The sequence below is a fragment of the Convolutriloba macropyga genome, chromosome 2, assembly GCF_964194025.1.
Source record: "Convolutriloba macropyga chromosome 2, txConMacr16.3, whole genome shotgun sequence".
Classification (NCBI taxonomy): Eukaryota; Metazoa; Xenacoelomorpha; order Acoela; family Convolutidae; genus Convolutriloba; species Convolutriloba macropyga.
Window position 1 is genome coordinate 40,962,262 of NC_134469.1, and position 23,777 is coordinate 40,986,038.

A 23,777-nucleotide genomic window follows, 5' to 3' on the forward strand; every position below is an offset into this window, starting at 1 on the left:
CTAGAAACTTAGCTTTCATTTACACAAATGCTCAATTTCGTAGCAACTTGAAGAAGAAATAATCAACAACTGATGGAAGGACTAATCGGTAAAATGGGCAACGTTTGATTGATGGCCGACTTTGAATTTTTGTTGCTATAATTGGAAACACGAGCAAAACTCTACGTCTTACTACATTTTTGCTCCTTAATTAAAAGGAAATAAACAATTCAGAAGACATTGTTCATAAAATGCTACTCTCATAGGATTAATTAATTGAGGCTCAATGAGTATAGATTTTGCTGAAACAGAAAACATTTTTCAAGAGGTTGCCAGCCTTTCGCATTATGGATTATTGACTTTTTGAAGAACTTTTTGGAAGGAGAGGCATTGAAAAGATTCAAATATAAAAGTTACCCTTCAGGATGGAAAGTTTTCGAGAAATTTTAATTATTGAAACTTGATTTCTCCCCTAATCTGGGGACTACCAAGCTGGTTGTAACCATGTTTGGTTGAATTCAATATTATTATTATTATTATTATTATTATTATTATTATTATTATTATTATTATTATTATTATTATTATTATTATTATTATTATTATTGTTATTACTATTATTATTATTATTATTATTATTATTATTATTATTATTATTATTTTTATTATTATTATTACTATTATTAATATTATTATAATTATTATTATTATTATTATTATTATTATTATTATTATTATTACTATTATTAAAATTATTATAATTATTATTATTATTATTATTATTATTATTATTATTTTTATTAATAGTATTATTATTATTATTATTATTATTATTATTATTATTATTATTATTATTATTATTATTATTATTATTCTTATTATTATTACTATTATTAATATTATTATTATTATTATTATTATTATTATTACTATTATTATTATTATTAGTTTTATTATTATTACTATTATTATTATTATTATTATTATTATTATTATTATTATTATTATTATTATTATTATTATTATTATTATTATTATTATTATTATTATTATTATTATTATTATTATTATTATTATTACTATTATTATTATTATTATTATTATTATTATTATTATTATTATTATTACTATTATTATTATTATTATTATTATTATTATTATTATTATTATTATTATTATTATTATTATTATTATTATTAGTATTATTATTTTTTTTATTATTGTTATTATTATTATTATTATTATTATTATTATTATTATTATTATTATTATTATTATTATTATTATTATTATTATTGTTACTATTATTATTAATATTATTATTATTATTATACATTTAGAAAGCCATAAGAATTTGGTAAGGCTACAACTTTGCCGCCAATGTAAGTTTTATGACATTTCAATAATGAGTTCTATGACTAAACGTTGTCATAAATGAAATTCAGTGGTTCCTACTTCTTTATAACAGCAAGAAAGGGATATTTCACGGATCTTCACTTTCTTGTGAGACTTCAAAAGCTTCTTAAATCTACAAGAAACAAAACTTGAGCTCTCTTTACATATAAAACAGCTAAAGCTAAATTGAAATCCGTCAGAGGTTGAAAACACCGTACGAAAGAACAGAAACAGAGCACAATAATCTCACAGAAAATTGAGAAAATACATGTAAGGGCACAACAGGGAAAAAAATATCGTTTTTTCTTCAAAGGATCATTTTTTTTCTAAAACTTTAACCAGAGGAGCGAAGACAAAAAGGGTCTATGTTTTACAATCTTCATGGAGATAAGATACTACAAAAACAAGATGGACAACATTGATCAACTCTTTGGCCCAGAGAGTCACAACAAATTTTTTTTAAATACACCCTGCTTTATGAAACATTTAAAAAAATTGCACAATTCAACAAACTTTCACCTGCAAAAGACCAAAAGACTTATCGAAATTTTCTTGTAAAATAGTCAACATTAACTTAACAAATGTCCAATATATCCGTTTGATATGCTTAGATCCAACAGTAAAAAAAAAGAACCAATTCCTTTAAAGACAACTTCATTTTTTGTTTTTAGGAACAACAATTTTTCATGCAACAATTTTGACAGTATTGACTCTGAAATTTTGACAGTATTGACTCTGAAACAGTATTTTTCAGCAAAGCGCGAAATTCATCTTAAGAAAACAAAGTAGTTTTCGCCTTAGTTGAATGCTCACTGCATCACGCTATCATTCTATTAAGGCAAATTGTTATAAAAGGAATGCGCACACAATAACGGTTTTAAGTTAAAATCTTTATGTAATTAAAGAACAAAAACAGCAATCTTTTAGTTAAGCAGTTTTTTTGTGATGAAAACGGGCTAGTTATATGGCTATATTTAGCGAGCAGCCCGTCGTCTCGACTTCAGAACAAAATAGCTATCAGCTATTAACACATTCCCAGTTCAGTACAAATCTCGTATTTGGAGTGCATTAAACCTACTGTTCGTTGCATGTTCCCAATGACGTTGGGAACTCAAGAAAAGCATGACATTTGCTGATGATTAAAACTACCGCCAAAAACCTGAGAGTTACTCTTTCCCAAAAACATCTGACAAGAAGTCGCAACCAAATATGAGCAACCAAAAGTCTAGAATATATGTTTCATTACAAAAAATTGAGACCTACCTCCGTGATTAGGAACCAATCGTCTACCTTCTGAAACGGATTCTTTTTAAAACAAAGAGGGTGACATCACCCCCCCCCCCCCAAGACAATTAACAGTGCTGAACCTACACCTGCAAGCAGAACAAGCTCGCATTAGCAGTTCTACAGAATCAAACCAAGCTCTAGAGAAGCCAACCAAGAGTCTGAGAAACCTACCCAGCCTGCGCAGCAAGAAGTCACCAAAAAGTTCAGAAGAGGAGATAAGATACGTCTTCAAAACATCAAGAAAAGTCCCCAAGACGATTTTTTTCGGTCTCAGACGTCACCAAAGACGAGGAGATTTTTTTTCAAGGGTTCCAGCTGTCACCCGATCAAGAAGGCCTGACTTTTTTTGGTTGCAGACGTCACCATGAGATGATAGCCCGAGGTCCCAGACGTCACCTCAGAAGTCCCTTTCCCGGTTAGACGTATCCAAAAAAAACTTGAATTTTTTTTGCGAAAAAAATCTCGAAAACATGAAAATTGTCCCCCAACGAGCTTTTGTCGATGCTTTATGAAAAAAATAGCCATGAGAAACCACGTGTCAGCATTTAGCAGCAAAAAACACACAGATTGTACGAAAAAACGATATAGCGTTTTTTGCATCAGAAAAATTCAAAAACCTTTTTCTGAATTTGTCGCAAAAAATCTACATAACAGTACAATTAGTAGTTGAATAGAACACCTCAGTTGGACCTTAAATTGACTTTTTCAAAGTCTAGTTGTTTATGAAAAATTTTTGCTCAAAAAACGAAAAATTTGCAAAAGTGCTTTTTTGAACGCCAAAAATCAAAAAACGTTATTCCAACCTTTTAATGAAAACTTTTTAATAAATCCAAGAAAACCTATTGATTGGGCGCCCTCAGTTTGTTACTATACCAGTTTTAAAGTTATTTTATGGATTTTGCATTTTAACAAAGAGGCAACTAGATTTTGGCAAAATTGCATCTCTGACTTTAAAAATACAAAAAAATTTTCTTTACGTTATGATATAAACAATTAGTAGATCCAAGATGACCTATTGATTGGGCCCCCTCAGTTCGATATAATACATGTTTCAAAGTTAGTTTATGGGTTTCGCATTTTAACAAAGAGGCAACTAGAATTTGGCAAAAATTGCATCTTTGACTTTAAAAATTCAAAAAACGTTTTCTTTACGTTATGATACAAACAATTAGTAGATCCAAGAAGACCTATTGATTGGGCTCCCTCTGTCTGCTATAATACAAGTTTCAAAGTTAGTTTATGGGTTTGGCATTTTAACAAAGAGGCAACCAGAATTTGGCAAAATTCCATCTTTGACTTACAAAATTCAAAAAACGTTTTATTGACATTTCGATAGATAAAACTACTAAATCCATAAAAACCCGTTGATTGATCCCCTTCAGTTTGCCATAATACAAGCTTTTAAAATTAGTTTATCTATTTTGCATTTTAGTAAAGAAGCAGCTTGAATTTAGCAAAATTGCATCTTTGACTTTAAAATTTCAAAAAAATATTTTCCTGATGTTTTGAAATAAACAATTAGTAGATCTTAGAAAACCTATTCATTGAGCCCCCTGAGTTTGGTTTAAAACAGGCTTCAACTTTACTATTTCGATTTTGCATGTAGTAAAGAGGCAACAGAACATTTGCGAAATTGCTTGTTTCACAAAAAAAATTGCATACTACTAGCCGCGAGCCTAGTTAATGGGGTAGTATGGATTCCTAAGAGACCAGACAAACACATTTTTTTGTTTTCAATTTGTGTATACCACCAGCCACGCGCCTAGTTAATGGTGTAGTATGCATTGAAAACAACTTCTCAGGAAAAACGAAAAAAAAAAGAAAATTAAAAACTCTTTTCTTTAGCTCAAAAGCAAGAAAAACAAAAGCTCGAAATAACTCCCCTCTTAAATTTGCTCACTCAAATAATGCCTTTGATTTGCAAAACTCAAACGTCTCTTTCTTTCTGTCCGCGGTCCCAGAAGTTGCCGAAAGAAGTCCCCTTGCCCCTTTTCGGTCTCAGTAGTCACCAGATAGAAGAAGAGAGCATTTTTGGTGTCAGTAGTTACCATAGTAGATGATCTTCAAAACTTAGTGTCAGCAGTTACAAGAGCGGCAGGAATATTCAAAGTAAAGATTTCAAAAGTTTGAAAAGAAAACAAGAAGCAAGCAGTTCAACTTAAGAGGAAAGAACTTCAAACGAGCCCCAGTACAAATCGAGCTGTCTTGTCTGCATATCTGTAGCTCACGTTGCCTATTCGCACCGCAATAAAAGAAACAAAAACTTTTAAACTTTTTCAACACAGGGTCTAAGCAGTAGCAACCTCTAAGCATTTTTTGTTCCTTTTTCAAAAATGGTTTTTCCTTGTAAAAGATTGTAACAAAAACTATTCAAGAGCCATACACTTATTCTATTCATAAGAAAATCTTGATTTCCCCAAGTTGTAGCAATTATTTGGTCTTGTTTATTGAAATAACGAAAAAAGCGCGCGCACAGGGTTTTTTTCCTTTTTTTAGATGAAACTAGCTAGATTTAGCACGAAAAAAAATTTTAGGACTCTATTTTTCGGAAAAGTTGCGTCGTAAATTTCAACAACAAAAAAACCTGGGACTGATTAGCCTCACAGAGTCATAAACATTGTTTTTCAACTTTGAAAATCGCGTCGCTCCGGTTTCGAAGCCGTTTTTACCTGTTAGTACAAAAAAGACCAACAAGAGCAAGATGACAACGAAGAACAGTCAAAGTTGTCAGTACGCGTTAAACAAATTCAAAATTGCAGAGCTGAGTTTGATAAGCAAGCTGAACCTTTTACAAACTGCAATCGATCAGAAAAAGAGTTTCAGATCACTCACCCTGCTCATCAAGAAAGCAAAAGCAAATGTTGAAGAGCTGAAAACAACACTTGATGCCGTGTTAAAGGAAAGTCCGAAATCCAGCAGCACTTCATCTGTCATGGAACGGTATTCAAACCTTCTGTCACGTCTAGAGAAATTTGAACACAAAATTGACAGTTTAGATGACGATGGACAACTCAGTCAATCTTCAACTAGGATACGCGATGATGTCAGTGTAACAACTCATACGACTGACAGACATCCAACCTCATGGAGATGCTCACCATCAATGAACGAGATTCCAGAAGCAAGCAACCCAGAACGTTCATCATTTTCCAACAAAACACAACCTTTACCACCGAGACCAGAGAGACCATCACTGTTTTTGTCTGAATGCCACACGACCAAACCAATGTTGTCAAAGTTTTTAAATGGCAACAATGAGAATCCGCTTTCTATGGGAATGAGTACGGCAAGTTTATTTAGACCAATGAACATCAATGACACATTGAAATCCAAAACAGAAGTAAAACACTCGGATAAAAAATTTGCGAAACCTGAGACGACCGTCGCAAAAACTCTCGATCGTTTTGCTCTCAGTGATACAACGTTATCTGCTGTTGATAATTTTACAGTCAACCAGCAGCAGCATAAAGCAGACAATGATTCAGTCCAGCCGTTTAGTTTTGTAAGCACGCAAAATAAATTTCAAAACCATTTTCTTCAGGAAAACTTTAATAGTCAAATTCAGTCAAAAAACATGCTATCTGAATTTTCTCGAGATATCGTCGAGGAACGGTTTCAGATGCAAACGTTTGAACCAAAGAGCATGGGTTGTTCCAAATACCAAGGAACACATAATTCCCGCTTGATGAATCCCAGTTCTGTCATATATTACAGTCAAGAAAACGCACAGAATCTAGATTTTGATCCGCAACAGACAAAACAACCAATTGAACTGAGTAACACAATGGCAAACTTTAATCAGTTCTCTAAAAATTACTGCCAAAACGCAAGCAGTTTTCAAACTTCTAACATATTTTCTTTACCAGTGCATAATGGACAGGAATTGAAAAACACAGAGAATAAAATTTTACCAGGAAACTTTTCTCAATTCCAGCCACAGTCACAAGTCAAAACCGTAGGCATTGAGCCTTTCAACGCATTCAGTGTTCAACAAACCGCCTGTTCAAAAACAATAACTGAAAGTGTTCCCATTGCTCTTTCAAACTCAAATTTTCCCCCACAAGCACTGCCTTCAGTACAAAAAATCCCGAGTCACAATTACCACATTCACATCAATTTTCCAGCCTATTACATCCAATATCAAATGAAAGGTTCAGACACCCTTCACCCCAAATCAATTCTTTACCGTGGACCTCAAACACAGCTCCATATTGGCAGAATCCAACGAGTAAACAATCAATAAAGTTACCACCTCTTACAATTCAAAACTTTAATGGCAACCCATTGAAGTACCACGATTGGATAAATAACTTTTTTGCCTCGTACATAACAACACCAGTATTACTGACACACATTGTATCACCTACCTGCAAAATGCAGTTACTGGAAAAGCAAAAGATGTCATCCAAGCGTATTCGTGTGATCCTGCTTATTATAGCACAGCTTTAAACGAACTCAAGTCATGTTTTGGTGATCCTACAATAGTGGTGAATGCCTTCATAAATCAATTGGAAAACTGGAAATCAACTAATGACTATAACAAGCAAAAATTGTAGCCTTTGCTTTGTTCTTGAAACGTTTAGTGCAAGCTTTCTAATACCCGGGATACACAGCAGACCTACAGAGCTCAACACTTATGAAGAAAGCTAAAGAAAAATCCCGCATGGCGCATAACATCCTCCTAAATGGACAGAGTATACCGTTACATCAATCAAAACCCAAGCCAATTTAGTTGAATTTCAGAAATGTTTAGAAGTTCAAGCACATACGTACGATAAGATAAACCGCGAAACATTCCAGCAAAATAACCTTCGTAGAAACAACTTTAATAGCTCTGGATACATGATCAACAGCGATAGTCACGAAAGAAACTTAAGTACCCAAAGTTCAGGCTTTCCAGCACAGCCAACTAATCGAAATCAGTCAACAACAATAAGCAGTTGCGGTACTCCGAAACCGCCTAGCGCCCCTCCATTTCCACCCCTAAACAACGCAAAGCAACCAAAGCATTCTTGCAAAAAATGACGAGGAAACCATATACTAGCGACCTGTCCCGATTACCAAAAATGCAGCCCGAGCCAGCGATTTGACATTGTAAGCAAGATTATTCTTTGCTCGAACAGTTTGAGCAATAAACACAAGAAGCAAAATTGCCCATCAACAAAACGCTGCCAAACATGCAGCGGATACCACTACACAACACTGCATCACCCCGCTAAAATTATCAAGCGTCCGCCAACTGCTTTTGCCACCAGCAATTCCACAGGTACAAATGTTACCAAACAAGAAAATCAGCCAGTCAAACAGTAATGTGAATCAGGAAGTAACAACAACGCAAGCGTCTCATCCAAATCACAATAGAGCCGCTACGGACAGTCTTTTGCAAACAAAAATCCGAATCAATTTCAGCGCGCTAATCTGAACAATGCCAACCAAAATTTTAGCGTGAATCATCTACAGTCTACACCAAAAGAATGGTTCGAACAACTTCAACTTATCCCAGTATCTTTTCTAAGCGGCAAGAAAGCTTTCGATACGTACGCTCAGATCGATCCCGGAAGCCAATTCACTTTCATACTTGACAAAATCACAGAGTTCCTTGCCCTTCCATACGAAGATCAAGAAGCCACTACGCTTCAGTATCTTAACACAGAGCATAATATGCCACTTTCAAAAATTTCAGAACAAGTGACAGTTGCACCCTACAAAAATTTGGATCAAAAGTTTCACATTAAAACAACTTATAGCACTCCTTGTTTAAATGTAGCACCAGCTAATACATTTGAACTCAACCAGCTTTGCGATGCATTCAAAGATTTGCGTCACATTCACTTCCCAGAAATAGCTGAAGGCAAAATTGGTGCACTTTTGCGTTTAAACACTTTTGCTTTCACACATCCAGTTGAAGTCATCCCGGCAACTAAAAACCAGCTTTTCGGCTTAAAGACGAGGCTTGGATGAACCCTAGCTGGAGAGTATGAAAGAGTGCAAACGCAACCCAAAAGACGATCTCACCAGCAGAAACAGTACGTGTACCACGTGTCACAAAGAAGCTCCGACGATCAGCCTCTTGATGAATTGCTTGAGCAATTCTCGAAAATTGAAGCCAAAGGAACTCAACCCGAGCGTGAATCTGAAAATCCCGTTGACAAGGAAGCCCTTGATATTGGTGAGAGGTACGAAATTGGACTGCCTTGGAAAAAACCATTGAGAATTGAAAATAAGTATTTTGCAGCTCTCAGCCAGCTGAAAAGTCTTCAGAAGCGACTCAGTAATGACCTCCAATTGAAAGAGTTGTATGAGCAAACTCTCACTACAGATCTTCAAAATTTTCATGTCAAGCCAGTTGAAATGCAGCAGCCAGAACCCAAGAAAATTTGGTATTTGCCTCACCACCCGGTGGTTAATCCCAACAAGCCCGGAAAAAAACGCAGAGTAGCAAATGCTGCGGCCAAGTTTAGAGGAAAATCTTTGAACTCCAATTTGATCACAGGACCAGATTTGCTGAACAACTTGGTAGGAATTCTTCTGAGATTTCGTGAAAACCCAGTTGCCATTCTCTCTGATATCGATGGCATGTTCATGCAGATAGCAATAAGGCATGAGGACCAATCTGCATTACGCTTTCTCTGGCCCAATGAACAGATGGTTAACCAATACCAGTTAACCAGATTAGTTTTTGGAGCAACCTGCTCCCCATTTTGTGCAATTTTCGTTCTGAACCGTTGCGCAGAAGATAATGCAATTGAATTTCCAAAAGCAGTTATTGCAATAGAGAACCATTTTTATATTGACGACTATATCCATTCTTTGCCGTCTATAGAAGAAGCAATTGAAACCATTAACCAGACTAAAGATAGCCTTCATAAAGGTGGCTATCGCTTGACAAAATTTGTGTCCAACAAACATGAAGCCCTAAGGTTCATTGAGCAAGAAGATCGAGATGAACTGAAAGAGATCATTAGAGTCCTCGGTCAGAAATGGAATACCAGAACTGACTGTTTCTAATGAAGACATTAGAAAAATTTCCCCGAAATGCAAGTGAGTATACACAAAGGAAAATGTTCCACTTAGTATCAACAATTTTCGATGCCCTAGGAATTTTGTACCCACTCACAATTAGAATCAAAATGCTTTTACAACAAGTCTGGAAGCTAGGCAAGAAGTGGGATGAACCACTTCCCGCAGAACTTCATTCCAACCTACGAAAAGTGCTCGATAGTTACTTTGCAATGCCTGATATCGAAATCCCCAGATGGTTGAACTCCTCAACGAATCAGGAAAATAATCACCAGCTCCATGTCTTTGTTGACGCCTCAACCGTTGCATTGTCAGCAGTTGCTTACATTCGCACCCAAAAACAGGACGAAATCTTTCAAACATCTTTTCTGCTTAGAAAATGCAAAGTTGCACCATTAAAACAAATTAGTGTGCCAAAATTAGAACTCGAAGCAGCCGTTTTAGGTACACGCCTCCGCACATTGATAGAAACCGAAATGACATTAAAATTTGAAAAAGTCTACTTTTGGTCTGATAGTCGTGTTGTCTTATATTGGATCAGTTCAACTAAGAAACAAAAAGTTTTCGTCTCAAATCGACTCGAAAAAATTAAGAAAACAACTAAAACTGATGAGTGGAATCATGTCCCAACTAATTTTAATCCAGCCGACCATGGAACGCGTGGCCTTGAGCCATCAGATATCCAACCAAAATGGCTTACAGCAACACAATTTTTGCAAAACACTGAAAGTTCTTGGAAAGATATGAAAAAAATTTCAACCGTAGGTGCCGTAGCCAGAAATAAAAAATCAGCAATCACACCTGTTATAGACCCGAACCGCTTTTCAACATGCAAAAAGCTACTTTTAACCCTCGCAACTGTTTTCAATTTAATTTACAGAGCTAAAAAGAATCGTTCCAACGAATGTCAGTACACTAAAGATGATATTTGTTTATCTCAAAATTTTCTGCTCAAGTTGTCTCAAAACAATGCTTTCTCTTCAACAATCAACGCATTAAAAAGAAGACAAAAGTTAGACACCAAGTGCAAATTGAGAAACTTAAATCCAATAATTAACCAAAATGGACTCCTACGATCTAGTGGCCGTCTCCTATTTGCCCCAAAAGAATTGGAGATCGAAAATTGTCCCATAATCTGGGACGCAAAGGAAAAGATTGCGAGACTATACCTTGAACATGCGCACAGAATTTGTGCTCATCAAGCAACAGAACCGGTCAAAGCATTCGTACAACAACGCTACTACGTCATTGGACTTCAAAAACACTACTTTCAAAAAAATACTGATGTTTTCTGTGTCGCCGTTTTGACACTCAAAATATACAACCAATAATGGCCCCACTTCCTGCATTCCGCTTCCCCACAGAAGAAACCAAATTTCCGGTTGCCAACACAGGACTGGACTTTTTTGGCCCGTTTTATATTGAGGACAAACAAGGCAAATCGAGAAACATTATGGACTTATTTTTACATGCCTCGTTACGCTAGCACTCCATTTAGAAACATGTCCAGATTTAAATACAGACACCTTCCTCAATGCATATCGACGATTCACCTGCCGAAGATGCCAACTTATTTTATTGTACGGCGATTACGGAAAAACACTTGTCGGCGCCTCCGAAGAGCTGAAGAAGTCGGTTAAGGCTTTAGACAAAGACAACATTTATAAAGTCCTAGCTTTAGTGAAAACCACATGGAAAATTAACCCACCATACGGCCCTCATTTTGGTGGCGTGTGGGAGCGATTGATTCAGAGCGCCAAGAGGACACTCTTAATCATTCTAGGATCTAAGCGTCTCTCCTTCGACATCTTTGAGACAATAATGGTTGAAGTCGAAGCAATCCTGAATTCCAGACCCTTGACAAACGTTGCTGATCAGCCTGAAAACGAAGAACCACTCACTCCTAACCATTTCCTCATTCAACGCCCTTACAGTTCCCTGCCACCCGGAAACTTTGGAGACCAACAGCCAGCTAGTTTCAAGAACTGGAAGCACGTGCAGCAGTTGACGAACCACGTGTGGCGGCGTTTGATTAAGGAGTACCTGCCGACATTACTCAAGAGACGTAAATGGACAGACAACAACCAGCCTCCTCTGAAAGTTGGAGATGTGTGTGTGTACTCAAAGACTTGACGCCGAGAGGAATCTGGCCCCTTGGAAGAGTTGTGGAAACATCCCCTGGACGAGACGGTGAAGTACGAGTTGCCAAAGTAAAAACGGCGTACGGTCGGCCTCGCACGGGTTTTTTCTCCGTAGTTTTTTTTAACTCAAATTTTCGCTCCAACATGAGCTACATCCACCCCTTTGATGTTATTACCCTTGCAGTATTTTCATTTCCAATTATATAGGTTCAAGGATATCGGATCAAACGACTATCAAGATGATCTTCAACCCCCTGCCCTCCTTCTTGGAGCATGTTCCCAATGACCTTGGGAACTCAAGAAAAGCATGACATTTGCTGATGATTAAAACTACCGCCAAAAACCTGAGAGTTACTCTTTCCCAAAAACATCTGACAAGAAGTCGCAACCAAATATGAGCAACCAAAAGTCTAGAATATATGTTTCATTACATTGCACAATAAACGGACTCCCAATGCAATTGATCTATTTAAGTTTAGGACTCTATTTACCATTAATGTAGCAAAAGATACTGTCACTAGACGTTGATAAAAGTTTTCAATTTTAATCAGAATTTACAACGCATTAAAAAGCTGCTCTTGAGCTGCAAACTGTAACCGTCATACAAAAACAACAATAGCGGGTAGTCATTAGTTGCTCAGTTGTGGTCAAAAACAATTTATAGACGTTGCTGCGTGGTGTGTCACAATTCGGAGGTTTCTATCGTTTATCGCTGTTGATGGACACCCCCCCCCAATCACTGCAGGAAAGACCTATGGTTGAGTGTTTGTTTTGGTTGCGCAGTAGCATTTTAATAATTATTATCTCCAATTCTTTTAAATTATTGTTGCCATTTTTTAAATTTATTTTGTATCAAAAATCGAATTGGTTATATTCAATTTCTTTTTCTGTATAACATTGTTTTAAGCTGTCGTATAGGTTTTTGGTAGAATCCTAATTCGTTTTAAACTTATAAAATATCAGTTTCTATAAATTGTCGTTTAGTTTGCTCGTACATTGCATGCTTGACCCTTCCTAACACCAGACGTTTTCCCAGCACATGCTTTATTTAATATTGGTTTGTTGGCTATCACTTCTTGTTGTGTATTTTGATCGTTGATCTTGTTCATAATCGGTATGTTAGATTTCCATAATTTTGTTGCGTCTTGGTATCGTTTTCGGTTTTAACATGCCATGCACAGCCGACGTTTCCCTTCGGTCTCCTTCTTTTCTGTATTTTTTTTTCATATTGATCAATCGCCGGTTAGGTTGGCTCAGTCCTGACAATTTTGTTTTACTTTGGCGGTTTTTATGTCAATCCTTAAATTATGTAATGCCACAAACTATATAATGAAGATCTAAGTAGGGAGACGAACTGTACCTTACCCACTTTTTGTTTCAGTCAGAAATCAACAATTTTCAATATAGAAATTTTTAGCTGTTACTATAGTATCGTCAAGTTGTAATTGCTGGTTATAATATGTTTTTCCAAACTAAAATGTTTTCAATTCGTTCACGGTTATTATAGACAAAATATAGTTTTATGGATAAAATGTTAATTGTCAAAGTGAAATTTGAGCGTTTTGTTTTGTACTCATTGTTACTCTAACTCATGAGTTACTATTTTCGCCCACAAATTTTGGCTTCAATCCATTATTGTTGCTACATTTGCGACCTCTCGCTTTAATTCCCTGAAGACTAAATTCAGGATGCTTTTTGACTTCATTTTGAGAACAAGGTTCTCATATTCATTACTCTTTGATAAACCATGGCTTCTTCTGCCCTAGGTGTATGGCGTCTGAAGTCAACAGTTTTCGTGGTTCTTTGCACTATAACTTGGCTGAGTAACCAAAACATTCAATTACCTGCTATCAAATAAATGTCAGTCATATAATACTCTGCCACCCTTGTGTCTATTTTCAGGCAAGTTTGCCCGATAAAATTGTAACTTTTTTCCAAGAAAACTTTTTTGTATAACGCGAACGGTTGCTTTAACTTCTGTTCGAATTGTGGCTCCCTGTTTTCTCATTATACTCTTGTACAAAATATTACTCCCCTTATGCTGTAAACCTACCAGAAGGGCAGTTCCGTAGTGAGAAGAGGCGACAATCCAATCTTTTAACGTACGCAAGTTTACACCGGAGATCAAATAAATTGGTATCCATTTCTGGCTGGACAATTGTGAGGTATTTAATTTTTGATTCGATAAATAAATTAACATAAATCGTAGTGACACTAATGTTTGTTTACTTATGTATACCTAGCAAAAATTAAAACAATTTTTGCTACAGCGTTTAATAGTAAAAATAAAGTTAAGATGCGCATTTTTTTTATTTTTTTTTGCTGTGATAATAATTCGAGACCACAGGAATTACGGCAATTAATTTAAAAGAAAGTACTATTTTTTTCAGAATCTGGCCCTGATGAAAATTTGTGGGGTTTATTGTTATTACTGAAAGAAGATGTACTTGTGGAAGATGTGAAATGAAAATAATTGTTTATACCCAGTTTTGGGGTCAGACACAAATTGAGCTATGATCAGAATATTCTGACAAAAATGACTTCCTATCCGACATTTCAGACGTAAAAAAACCCTCTGATTAGACCTTCTAAACCAAAATGAACTCTGATCACATTTCAACACGAATAAATTCTTTGATCAAACGGAAGCCAGAGGTTGGTCTAGACTACAGTGCGCTTATAATCAGACTCAAACTAAGACAATTGTCCAGACTATGGAAATTCTATGATTAAACCTTCAAGACCAAATTGACCGCTTATCAGATTCAATTCAAATAAGATCTAGAAAAAAGCAGCTTTTTATCTGTTTTTTTTTGTGCTTCAGTTCAACCTTCACGACAAAGATGTGGTTTCTGCTTAAAATCATTTAAGCAGCAATGGGACAAGCATGGGACAAAGAGTTTTGGCGAACACTCAGATCTATTCAGTTATCGATGCTTTGAGTTGAGCGAAGGAAGGACGATGTCGATAAACCGACTTTATTTTGAAAACGGATCTACAAACATGATTAACAGATGCCTCAGAGGAAGCAACGTGCATCTTTACATATCTGCAAGACAAAGCAACGTTGAAATTCACCTATGTGATAGAAAAAAGCTGTGTAGCACCTACCAGACACACAACGATTCCAAAGTAAATACTTCATGCCGCAGTTTACGGAGTACGTCTCAAGGAGCAGATATTGAAAGTACAAGACGTGAAAATTGGCAAAGTCTATTATTAGACAGACTTTTCAACAATGTTGAAGTGGTTACAACCTGACAACAGGAACCAACAACTGTTTGTTGCCTACAGAGCAGTAGAAGCACAGAAAGCTCTGCAGCGGATCAATGGAGACATTTTGAGAATATCTTTTGAGAAACTCAAGGATTACGTTTGTTATAAGAGCCAGCATTGATCCAGGAGGATGAAGGGGGAATGCTAAAGCCGTGGTGTCATATGACAGAAGTTGATGTTGAGCTTGCTACAAATACTGTAGCCAAAGAGACTAAATATGTCCAACCAAATGACTGGAGACGATACATTACCTTCATTCGAATTAGAGACTGTATTGCCCTTTGCACGAGGTTGAAAATCAAGCATAGCGGACCTATCAAAGCAGTTTAGATCTACCAATCTTTGTCTCCAATTTTTCAAAACGAAAGATTCCCGAATATTTTCCGAAAAAAATCTTAGAAGAATTCAACATTGCCAAATTAACACCGTTCATAGAAGAGGACAAAACAATTTGATTGAAAAATTTATTGAAGCATTTGAAACATGACTACAATGCCAGACACTCAATATTGCTAAGCATGCAGTTGTACAATTTCGATTGGAGAGAGCGCATCGGGATAACCTACACGAGGGCACAGAATACGTAAGAAACCTTCTCCAAAAAGAGTACTGATTATTGGGTGGGGAAAGGCTCTAAAGATAGTCAACTCAAAAAGTATAAAATATCGGCGCAGAAACGTCAATCCTTCCACCGATTCTTCCACCGATTGCAGACTTATCACAAGAGTGACTTCAGGAACATGTGTTCTTATTCACTCATACTGAAGTAGAACATTTGAGACCTTTCGAAAAAAAACTTCTACGACGTTCATTGAAGAGATGGTGTTGCCTTTTCACTTGCCTAACAACCAGAGCAGAACACATCGAAGTGGCATGATCATTAGACGCCGAGTCATGTCTAGCAGAAGTAACGAGATTCATTGCAAGACGTGGCTACCCGAACACCATCATCAGTAACAATGGAAAAAAATGTCAGAGCAGCAAACGAGCTGAAGAAATTCACAAACGCGTGGGATAAAAATAAGATTGAGAGTGATTTAGCTCAGAAAAAAAATCGTATGGAAATTCAACCCGCCACCAGTGCCAAATTTTGTTGGATTCTGCAAGAGAATAGTTCAAAGAGCAAAGAAGTCATTATTGCAATCTTGAGCCGCCTAACTCTCACACACACGAGGTACTTAGCACACAATGTCTCTTGGGGAAAAACTCTCATTGCAAGACCCCTGACAGCAGTAACTGATGACTCAGACACTGAAAACCTGACAGCACTCACAATTATTCATTTGTTGCTAGGAAAAGAAAACGCAAATGCACCATTTATGCCGTTCAGTGAACACTGCAATGTCTTGAAAAAATTTTTCAATGCGGCTCAATCATATGCCGGCGTGATCTGGAAAAGATGGATTCGCGAATACCTTCCACATTGAAAACAGAGAACAAAGTGGTCAATAGAACATTTGTGAAACCTGAAAAATGGCAAAGGTATGGCTGTAGATGGCTGTGCGAAACGCTGAGAGTATAAATTGGGATCAATCACAAAAATTTTCAATAGCATTGATAGTGTTCTGGGCTGAACGACAGTCTAAAGGGCAAATGAAGAGCTGTAGGAGCTACTCGTGAAGTAAGCGCCAGAATTCTACCATGGTGTTTCCGAGATTGAAAAAAGGGCGGGCAACGTTGGCGCAATTTCAAGCCATAAACAAGAGATTTCACACAACAAGAAATATTTTCTGAAACTGAAAAAACGAAGAACTTGGACTAAAATGGAATGTAGACACATTCAATCTCACAAGCAAGAGACATCTGAGACACGACGAATCATAAGCATGAGACATCGGAAAACAAGAAATAATTCTGAACCTTAAATAACTAAAATTTTTCAAAATTCAAAAATGATCAAAACTGAAAAATTTTACAAAGGATCTGAAGATTTGACAGCAATTGTTTTATTTTGCCTCATGTGAGGGAGAGAAAATGCGGTTGCATGATTTATGCTATCCATTGAATACTACCATAACCTGAGAAAACCCTTCAAAACTGCTCAACCACATGCCGACAAAATCTTGAAACAATTGACTTGACAATACTTTCACCAATGGCACCAGAGGTAGAAGTGGACAAAAAACATGTTCGAAACCTGAAAGAAGGTACGTTGACATGGCTAGCATACGACTCTTTGCAACGATGTAAAGATAAATTGAGACACATCAATGAAATCTCCACTGGCAACGACGTTACTCTGCACTCAGCGAAAGTCAAAGTGGCACACAGAGAGCTGAGCCGGCCAGACGTAAAGTCAGCGCCAGTAATCGACGATGGTGTTTCTGAGATTAAAAACAGGGCCGGCAATGTTGGTGCTACTTCAAATCATAAAAAAGAGACATCAGCCAACAAGAAATAACTTTTGAAACTGAAAAAAATCAAAGAACTTGGACTTAAATGGAATGTAGACACAGACAGTCTCATAGACTATCGTGGAACCAGTCAAAAAGAAAGGAAAATAACTCAGAGAATTGTCCTCTCCTTTGTCTCAGCACTGTTTGGCCCACTTTAAATTAGATCACCATTCACACTAAGGATGTGGTTTCTGCCTAACACCATTTGAGCAGCTATGGACAAAGCGTGCGACAAAGACATTTCGGTCGAACAGTCCGATCCATTCAGTGATCGTTGCTTTGAGTGGAGCGGAGGAAGGACGAGGTCAATAAACCGACTTTCTTTCAAAAACGGATCTACAAATTTGATTATCAGTTACCTCAGAGGAAGCAACGTGCATTTTTGCATATCTTCAAGGCGAAGCAACGTTAAAATTCTCCTACGTGATAAAAAAAAATGCTGTGTACCACCTATCAGACACACGAAGATTCCAGCTTATTACTTCAACCACAGTTTAGGGATTTTGTCTCAAGAGGCAGATTTTGAGAGAACATGATGTGAAAATTGGCAAAGTCTATGATTGGACAGATTTGTCAAGACTGTTGCCATGTCTACAACCTGCTCACAACAACCAACAATTGTTTGTTGCCAACAAAACAGCAAAAACACTAGAAAGCTCTGCAGCGGATCAATGCATACATCACGCGAATATCCGTTGAAAGACTCAAGGAATTCGTTTTGATAAATGGGCCAGCATGGATCCATAAGGATGAAGAAGAATGGCCAGAGCCGTGGTATCATATGAAAGAAATTGAAGTTGAGCTACAAATTCTGTAGCCGATGAGACTAAATATGTCCAGCCAAAAGACAAGAGACGATGCATCACCATCAACTGAATGAGAAACTGCATGGCTCTCTGCATGAGGTTCAAAACAAAGCTGAAGGGACCTCTCAAACAGTTGAGATCTACCAAGCAGAGCAAACTTTGTTTCCGATTTTTCAAAAATAAAGCTTCTCGAATGTTTGGAAGTCGTTGAAAAATAGCAAATAAACCTCAAAAGCTTTCAACATTGACAAATTGTCACCCTTCATAGAAGCGGACAAAACAATTTGATTGAAAGGTTGACTGATGCATTCGAACCTTGATTACACTGCCAAACACTTAATATTGCTAACAGCGAAGCATCGAGTTGTACAATCTGTTGGAGAGAGCGCATCGGATAACCTACATGAGGGCACAGAATACAAAAGAAACATTCTCCAACAAGAGTACTAATTATTGGGTGGGGAAAAGCTCTGAAAAAAGTCAAATCAAGATGTGTCCAATGTCGGCACAGAGACGCCAGTCAAATTTTTCCACCGATTGCAGACTTACCACAAGAGTGACTTCAGGAACGTGTGTTTTTATTCACCCATACTGAAGTTGAACAGTTGGGCCTTTTGTAATCAAATTTCTACGACGTTCTGAACCAGTCACTCGTAAAATTAGCGCCAGTATTCTACGATAGTGTTTCCGAGGTTTAAAACAGGGCCGGCAATGTTGGCGTCACTTCGAATCATAAACAAGAGACATCAGACAACAAGGAATTAATTTTGAAACTGAAAAAACAGAACTTGTCAAAACTCAAACAAAGTCAAAAATTTAAAAGTTGGAACCAAAATTTGTACACGCCCCCCAATTTTGGGAAAAGAAACCCTGAGCCAACCGAAATTTCTCTGCTCTCTAGTTCTTTTTGTTGCTGCGAGCTTTGAGGCCAAATGAATTCTCTAATGCTGGTTGTGTAGGATTAAAAAATGTTCTCCTAGATTTTAGTTTCAGTATCTATCCACCTCGATGTTGTGCTTGGCCATAGTTGAGAATTCAATGTTTGAAGCCATGTTGCCCATATTGTTTGGGGATTGGCTCCCGGATCTCAAGTCCCGGATCTAATTCCGAGTGCTGACTGCGTCATATTGTCTGCTACATTGTCCCGAAGGAATTCGTAATAGATTGGATTCCAAAATTCATTGTGATGTGGAGTCTCTATTGAAATTTGTCAATGACATATTGATTCCTTATCTGGGTAGTCCACAGGACTGTCTAAGTTTACCGAATCGAGGTGTCACCGCTAAAAATCGCTGAAAGATGTAAGATTTGCGGTGAACTCGAGTAAAAGTGTAAGATTTGCGCTCAATGCGATGAATGCGGTGAAAAAATCTTTTAAGCGGTGAAAAAATTATTTTCACCGCCTAAGCGGTGAACAAAAATTCTTCGCCGCTACTAGCGCAATGCGGTGAAAAAAATTTTCAGTGCTATCAGCAGAATGCGGCAAAAAAAATTCACCGCTACCGGCAGAATCCGGTGAAAAAAAAAATTTTCACCGCTTAAATCGCAAAACTTACAAATATTCACCCTGCTAATTTCACAGGAAACAGAGTTGCAGTAGGTGACAGATGGCTTAGTGGAAGAAGAAGTTGTTAAAATGCAGGAGGTGAGAGGTTCGAACCCGTGTACGGCAGTATCTTTTTGTAAATAATCCGGTGAATGCGATGAAAAGTAAAATTTTCACCGCTAAAATACGAAAAAATTCACCTCATTCAACGCTAAAAGATGCAGGCGCTTTGCAGTGAAAAAAGTTAAAGGTAATTTTTATTTATGAAACTTCTTTCCTGGCAACGAATCAGTCGTTTTTTCAACCTCACTTTAATTCTCCAAATTTATGTTAGTCGTGGTTTAATGCCACATAAGGACCTGTTGCACAGGCTTAAGTATCATCATTAATTCTTTACGACACTAATTATAAATGTAGAATTAATCTAGTTAAGCTGATCTTATTTTTTTTTGACCAAACCTTAACCCGGGGTATCTCACAACAGTTGGAAAGGCCTAACCACAACCGCTTTAAAAAGGTATGAAGATAATACAAAGGTAAATTTTATATATGAAACTTCTCTCCTGGCAACGATTCAACCGTTTTCTCAGCCTCATTTTAATTCTCCGAATTTATGCTAGTCGTGGTTTAATGCCACATAAGGTATTATCATCATTAATTCTTTATAAGGGTAATTACTAATGTAGAATGTGTAATCAATGTTTGTAAGTAAAACTTAAAGTTTGTGGTTGAGAAATTCTTGGTCTCTCCGTATCTCAATTATTGTTAATATGGTTACTTTTCTTAATGTCTTTAATTTTATTACTATTTTATTTTTTTTGTTTTGATCATTATTTTTATCAATGTCACTCAGGTTGCTGTTTTATATCACTATTTTTATTATTGTATCATTTATTATTATTATTTGTATTAATTTTATTATTCAGAAACTTTTTTTTAATGATTATTTTTATTTTTATAATTATTATTATTATTATTATTATTATTATTTTTATTATTATTATCACTATTATTATTATTATTATTATTATTATTATTATTATTATTATTATTATTATTATTATTATTATTATTATTATTATTATTATTATTATTATTATTATTATTATTATTACTATTATTATTATTATTATTATTATTATTATTATTATTATTATTATTATTATTATTATTATTATTAGTATTATTATTTTTTTTATTATTGTTATTATTATTATTATTATTATTATTATTATTATTATTATTTTTATTATTATTATCACTATTATTATTATTATTATTATTATTATTATTATTATTATTATTATTATTATTATTATTATTAACATTATTATTGCAAGCATTATTTTTTTATTTTTTGTATTGATAATTGGAAGGTTCACAAAACCATGCACATCTCCATTTTTCAGGTCATTATTTCAGTTACCACTGCACTATTAGTTCCCATATATGTGCGACAGCAAATGATTGAGCAGATTAACGTTCAAAGGCATGTGTCTGATTAGCTAAAGTGATCGTAAACTTAGTTCTACATGGTTTTGAATGAAATAGGCTTCGATACTGCAATTTCAATAAATTTAACAAAAATTAGAAGTATATCTTAACAATAAGCTGTCTTGTGTAAAAGAGTCGAGCGCTGAACGTCTTGTTTGATTTTGGGCAGAAAAAAAGAATGAATTGCTGGACCTGCCTGAGGTCAAGAGATTTTTAATTAATCAATACATACAATATCGTACCTGCCTTTGACAATTTTAGATTAAAGAAAAAAAGTCACATCGCACTAATTGACGGTCAAAACAAACGTGCTCATCACTCTGGTAATTTTACAAATATTTTGAAATCATTGACACATTTCTTTCAAAGTGATACAAAAATTACTTGAATGTTTAATTCTTGTTCTGGTATGACCTAGAACTTCTTGCACAATGAGTTCCAGATTGTCGATAGATTTGTCATCTGGCAAGATTGATTTTTCCAGATAAAATTGCATCTTAGGCATTTTTTTAAACCTAAAAACACTGCAATTCTTAAGATTGAAATTCATGTTGTTTTAGTAACCTCATCGGTGTATCGAATCTAACTCCACTTGAGCTTGTTGGCATTCGCCTAAATATTTATGGTAAAAAACTTCGATCCAATAGAAAAAAGTAAACAAAGGAAAGAAAAAGTTTGTTTGGCAGAGACTTTTTAGGAAAATAAAAATTGGCACGGCAAAAAATATGGAAAACTTCGGGACTTCAAAAATAACAGCCGTTGACTCAAAACAATTAAAATATTTTATTACAACAATTAAAATTTAAATATTTTAAACCGACTATTTGTTAGATAAAATTCCAACAGCTAAAAAGTCATCCAGCTATACAACTTTTTGATAGCGTTAATTGTCAAAATCGATGTTTATCTTGCAAAAGCTTTCTTTCATTAAAAAAAAGACAGAAGCTTCCTGCAATTTATTTTCAACGGTTTCCAAAAAAATTAGTGCGATATTTGACATATTTTTGAACGACGATAAACAGATATAAACAACTTTCTCTAACAACTTCGATATAGAGAAGAGTAGAGTAAACCGGCCATAATTTTTGATTTTAGCAATTGATATTTCCTAAAGTTTGGACTCACAGATCCGATTTTCCGTTCTGTTGGAAAATTTGAAAAATCCTAAAATTTCGGAATAAACTGTTCCCAGATTTAGCTAACTCAGCAACGGCGTTTCTTGAGAAATACAGCTAGAAGATTGTCCGGACCAAAACTTTTCTTCTCGTTTATTTTTCTAATTATTGTTTATATTATTATTATCAGTTATACTATTTTTATTATTTTTTTATTATTATTAGAAACTTCAAAAAATCTTGAACCTCTTCAATTAATATTTTTGTAAGGTCATTTCCTCATCTAACACTGGAAATTTTCGGTTTTGGCAACAGCAATCACCATGCAGATGAACGTCCAATTGCATTGGTCTGAATTGTTAAGTAATAGTAAAATAGTTCTACGTGTTTTCAGTGAATTTTGCTCGGTACTGTAGGTAGTTCAATCAATTTTACAAAATTAGAAGTAAATCTGATCAATAAGATGTCTTGTGTAAAATGTTCGAGCGCTGGACCTCCGTTTGATTTTGGGCAGAACTAACAAATTGCTTGACCTGTCTGATGTCGGGATTTTTAATTAATCAGTATACGCAATATCTTACCTGCCTATGACAATTTTTGATGAAAGCAAAAAATTAGATTGTACTAAAAATACATTAAGATATATTAGACTCTCTTTATAACTTAAAAGGGAACTATACGTCTGGTTACTTTCAAAATTTCTCTTCTAATTTTGTTCTTGACAGCATGTATTAATCGGACGCAACGTGATGATAGAAACAAACGTGCTCTTCACTGCACTGTAGTAATAAAACAGAGATTCTGAGTTCATTGACACAAGTTTTTCCATTTGATAGGAAAAACTATTGGAATTTTTAATTCTTGTTTTGATAAGAGCTAGAAATTTTTGTACAACGAGATCACAATCTTCGGCAGATTTATCATCTTGCAAGATTGGGTTTCCTTGATAAATTAGTTTTTGTTTTAATCTTAATTCATATCAACCTAAAACAATGCATTCAAATGTTTAACTTACAGATTATGCTTGTTGTGGATTATGTTTACAATTGATTTGATGTTTTATTTGGGAAAATTTTTTCTGGGACTGTTTTGTCTTGGACGGTTTTTGTTCTGGTAATGTTTTTTCCGGACACACAACAAAAACGTCATAATTGGAAGAAACATCTTGATGTCAGATGACGGCAGAAGAGACACCAATGGTTGATAGCAAGAATTGAGTAAGTCGAGTTTTATCTAGCAAAAGCGTTATAAAATTAAAAAAGAAAAGCAGAAAACTCATGTCGTTTGTTTTTAAATGTTTTCCCGAAAGGTCACTGAGATAA

At 35.4% G+C, this 23,777-nt stretch overlaps 4 protein-coding genes across 5 annotated transcripts in view; 2 read left to right on the top strand and 2 right to left on the bottom strand.

Moving 5' to 3' along the window:
- Positions 1-23,777, bottom strand: part of LOC142358667 (dolichyl-phosphate beta-glucosyltransferase-like) — a 303,077-nt gene that overhangs the window by 234,051 nt on the left and 45,249 nt on the right. The gene's annotated exons all lie outside the window — the stretch shown is intronic.
- LOC142358660 (ATP-dependent 6-phosphofructokinase, muscle type-like) overlaps positions 1-23,777 on the top strand; it is a 702,476-nt gene that overhangs the window by 201,634 nt on the left and 477,065 nt on the right. The window lies entirely within an intron of this gene.
- LOC142358665 (putative isocitrate dehydrogenase [NAD] subunit alpha, mitochondrial) overlaps positions 1-23,777 on the top strand; it is a 322,133-nt gene that overhangs the window by 201,633 nt on the left and 96,723 nt on the right. The window lies entirely within an intron of this gene.
- Positions 1-23,777, bottom strand: part of LOC142358662 (tetratricopeptide repeat protein 5-like) — a 263,093-nt gene that overhangs the window by 194,068 nt on the left and 45,248 nt on the right. The window lies entirely within an intron of this gene.